Here is a 4833-nt window from a genome sequence, read left to right as displayed (position 1 = left end):
CATAAAAAAATAAAACAGTGTAAAAAAATATATAAATAAACATATGTGGTATCACCGCGTGCGTAAATGTCCGAACTATAAAAATATATCATTAATTAAGCCATGCGGTCAATGGCTTACGCGCAAAAAAATTCCAAAGTCCAAAAAAGCGTATTTTGGTCACTTTTTATAACATTAAAAAATAAATAAAAAGTGATCAAAAAGTCCAATCAAAACAAAAATCATACCGATAAAAACTTCAGATCACGGCGCAAAAAATGAGTCCTAATACCGCCCCGTACGTGGAAAAATAAAAAAGTTATAGGGGTCAGAAGATGACATTTTTAAACGTATAAATTTTCCTGCATGTAGTTATGATTTTTTCCAGAAGTGCGACAAAATCAAACCTAGATAAGTAGGGTATAATTTTAACCGTATGGACCTACAGAATAATTATAAGTTGTAATTTTTACCGAAATATGCACTGCGTAGAAACGGAAGCCCCCAAAAGATACAAAATGGCGTTTTTTTTTTTATTTTGTCGCACAATGATTTTTTTTCCCGTTTCGCCGTGCATTTTTGGGTAAAATGACTAATGTCACTGCAAAGTAGAATTGGCGACGCAAAAAATAAGCCATAATATGGATTTTTAGGTGGAAAATTGAAAGGGTTATGATTTTTAAAAGGTAAGGAGGAAAAAACGAAAGTGCAAAAACGGAAAAACCCTGAGTCCTTAAGGGGTTAAGCATACATATATTGTAATATATTGTTATTACGTCATTGTTATACATTGTTATACACATCATTGTAATTATATTAACCGTCCGAATAAAAATAACCTGTCATTTTTACTGTGAAGTGCACTGCAAAGAAATGATACTCTCCCCCCGCCCTTACACACACACAAATTTATATATTTTTAATTTTTTTGCCTTTGATTTTGTGGTAAAATGAAAGATGTCATTAGAAAGTGCAACTGGTCCCGCATAAAACAAGCCCTCATATTGTTCTGTAGATACAAAATGAAACAAGTTATGGCTTTTAAAAGGAAGAAAAAATTTAAAACTTACCAATTAAATCTGTGTTCTCAGGAGCGGTTAAAATCAATTACCGTATAAGACGCACTTTTTCTTCCCCAAAACTGGGGGGGAAAAGTTGGTGCTTCTTATACGGCGAATACACATTAAAACCCTGTCCTATCGCGGCGGTCCCTGCGGCCCTCAACTGCCGGGACCTGCGGCTAATACAGGACATCACCGATCGTGGTGATGCCCTGTATTAATTCAGACGCGGCGATCAAAGCTGACCGCCGCGTCTGAAGCGAAAGTGACACTAACCCGGCTGCTCAGTCGGGCTGTTCGGGACCGCCGCGATGAAATCACGGCGTCCCGAACAGTTTACAGGACACTGGGAGGGACCTTACCTGCCTCCTCGGTGTCTGCTCCGTGCCGGGATCCCCTGCATGGCCGGGGCTCTCCTTCGTCGTCATCACGTCGTCGCGCACGCCGTCCCGTCATCCAATAGGATCGGCGTGCGTAGCGGCGTACAGCGACGGAGAGCAAGGATACCCGGCAGTAGAGACGTTCCGGAGCGACGGGGACACCCCGGGGAAGCGGCGACAGCGATGGAGGGCGACATCCAGGGCAGCGGTGACGAGCGGTGATGGGTCCAGAGCGGCGGGGACACGTGAGTATTACCTCCTATACCAGTGGTCTTCAACCTGCGGACCTCCAGATGTTGCAAAACTACAACTCCCGGCATGGCTGTCCGGGCATGCTAGGAGTTGTAGTTTTGCAACATCTGGAGGTCCGCAGGTTGAAGGTTCAGAATCTTTTATTTCTAGATTTTCATGCTTTAAAATTGGGTGCGTCTTATATGCCGGAGCGTCTTATATGGCGAAAAATACGGTAATTTGCTATCTAAAATTCTTAAGTGTTGTAAAGTTTTCCAAGAATTTTAAACTTTCCCATTTGCTTGATAATGTTTAAAACAAAACAAAACAAAAAAAAAACTACAATGCATCTGTCATTACAGAATGGCATGTCACATAAATAATAATTTGAGTAAATAAACAGAACAGAAGAATGGGGGGGAGGCCAAATGTCAGCGCCCTGCCTTGTTTTAAATCTGGAGATTTCCCCTGTGATTTGCGCAATGACATGTGTGTGTCAGATTATAGGAGCCGCCTGTACTTAAACATCATTTGAAGTTTTTGAATAATATACAAATGAGCCTTTACCGTGTCAACATTTCACCTCGGGTGACTTTTCTCCATAAACCGCTATTTGCAAATATTGTGATGTTGCTAATATTTATGTCAAAGTCGAGCGCCATCATGCTAATGAGGCGTAATGGAATGAGTCAGGCCGGGCGGTGGATTTCCTTCATGTGGACAGGACGTACAACAATTCCGGACACAGGGATAATGTCGCAAAACAAAAAGGTTTTCTACAAATGAGATTGATGAACAATTTACAAATAGACCCAATGACATATTTCCTGCAGTTAATGATTAACTACGAAATTTAGTAAAGTTCAAACGCATATAAAAATCAATGAATGCCCGAGGGCAGAAAGAACAAACATTGATTGATATTGCTTTTATTTTATTAGACGTATTTTTCTTCTTTTTCTTTTTTTTTTTTTTTAGATTTTTTTTTTTAAGTATTATTTATCTATAATTTTAGATGAATTAACTCATTTGTTACAGTTAAAAAGATTCTTTAGTGAATATGTATGGATTCATGTTGATGTCATCTTGGGAGACATGACATGAGGAAACATTAATAGTGAAAAATATTTGTTAGCACTATTTAACAATGACCAGCACAAAGAAATACTACAAGGCTGGTGCTTACTGATGTTAAAGGGGTACTCCCGTGGAAACCTTTTTTATTTGTTTTTATTTTTTTAATCAACTGGTGCCAGAAAGTTAAACAGATTTGTAAATCACTTCTATTAAAAAATCTTAATCCTTCCAGTACTTTTTAGGGGATGTATAAGAAAGAGAAATACAAAAAAGAAATGCATTTCCTGTGATGTCCTGACCACAGTGCTCTCTGCTGACCTCTGCTGTCCATTTTAGGAACTGTTCAGAACAGGAGAAAATCCCCATAGCAAACATATGCTGCTCTGGACAGTTCCTAAAATTGACAGCAGAGGTCATCAGAGAGCCCTGTACTCAGGATATCACAGGAAAAGCATTTCTTTTTTTTATTTCTCTTTTTTATACAGCCCCTAAAAAATTACTGGAAGGATTAAGATTTTTTTAATAGAAGTGATTTACAAATCTGTTTAACTTTCTGGCACCAGTTGATTAAAAAAAAAAAAAAAGTTTTCCACGGGAGTACCCCTTTAAAAGAAGAAAGTGCTGTAATCAAAGAGAACATTTACCTCTTATTTAGTTATGGGAAGAAATAAAAGGATCAAATCAGTAGAAATCAGATTTGATCTAAATTTTACAAAAAGAAAAAAGAAAAACTGTTAGAATTTGAACTTTTTGTGATTCATTTCTAATTCCCTTCGTTCTTGCTCCTGTTTGTGCAGTGGCCCAGAGGAAAGCCACCTGCTAAGCACTACGTTCTCTGGGCTGGGCACTCTTCATCCTGCCCAATTACTCCTGACTTTGAAAGAAACATATAGAAAGAAGAGTGGAAAGCAGAGGATGACCAGTAGTGTTGGGCACGCAAATATTGCATATTTGCAAATTCTTTTTTTTTTTTTTATCTAAAGCCGAGGAACGTGCTTTCGATTCACCCAAAGTGCAAGCAAAAGTGCAAACGTGTTACACTTAAAAAACGTGCACAAAGGATGCGGTCTATCGCTAGCCCTTCTCCGATAGGAGAGAGGCCCCCCAACAAACCTTACCCTTCGCCTCCGGACCAAAAGGTACCTGCGAGGTTCCAGGTTCGATGTCCCTTTTCGCCGAAGCTACTAGGGGACCACAAATGCTCCCGGCATCCCCCTTGGCGTTAGCCAAGGTATCTGCCCGCAGAGCCGATTACGGTAGGTACCCTGCCAAGCAGGAGTACCCGGGGTGTTTGCAGGGAGGTGCGGAACCTAATGGCCACACACACCTCCCCTAGACCGCCAGGAGGGACACCCAGAAGGGCTACCGCATCCTGACAAATCCTGTGAACACACAACACGCAAAAAGTGACACAGTGAGACAAAAAAATAAATAAATAAGTGAATGTGTGCAGATATACTGCCCGGACATCCGGCCGGATCTATAAAAATTTCTCTGATCCTAGCCAGAAGGCCGAGAATCAAGAGGTGAGTGCCACAAGGTGAAGAGATTATGGTGCCCGTGCTTCAACTCAGTGAGTCTATCCTCCCAGTGAGTTTCGGCACCTCGGGGTCACCACTCCCCGAGGCACAAAAGTACCTCGGCTCTAGACCCTCTCAGCCTCATGGCGAGACCCGGAGGGAACAGGTCACATCGGGGCAGCCGTCGAGCTGATTCCTCAGAACCAGCCCCGGAAAGCCCTGGTACACCTGCATCCACCATGCAGCACCCATCCCCACCAGCCCCATACCGGCGTTACGGTACACCGGCATGAAAAACTGATAAGAACAGATACTACACTTGATCTTAGCCAAAAGGCCGAAAATTCATGAATATTGCGAATATAGTGCTAAATATTGTGCTAATATTTTTTCACAGTACACATCACAGTGATCATCCCTCCCTGCTTCCAGCTTGTGGTGTAAACAAGGCTCCAATACTAGTTAATGTGTCAGACTGGCGGGAGCCCGAAAATTTGCATATGCGAATATTCGCGCATTTTGATCCCTCCTTTTTTTAGCTCTTTCAACATGCGATATTGCGCATGCAAATTTTATGGCGCATAG

The 4833-nt window shown here is 41.4% G+C and overlaps 1 pseudogene; it reads right to left on the bottom strand.

The window, feature by feature from the left end:
- Positions 1 to 4487: 4487 nt before the first annotated feature.
- LOC130290115 (U2 spliceosomal RNA) lies at positions 4488 to 4597 on the bottom strand (annotated as a pseudogene).
- Positions 4598 to 4833: the final 236 nt, after the last annotated feature.

The sequence above is a fragment of the Hyla sarda genome, chromosome 8, assembly GCF_029499605.1.
Source record: "Hyla sarda isolate aHylSar1 chromosome 8, aHylSar1.hap1, whole genome shotgun sequence".
Lineage (NCBI taxonomy): Eukaryota > Metazoa > Chordata > Amphibia > Anura > Hylidae > Hyla > Hyla sarda.
The sequence above is the reverse complement of the archived record's forward strand: the minus strand, read 5'-3'. Positions and strand labels throughout refer to the sequence as shown.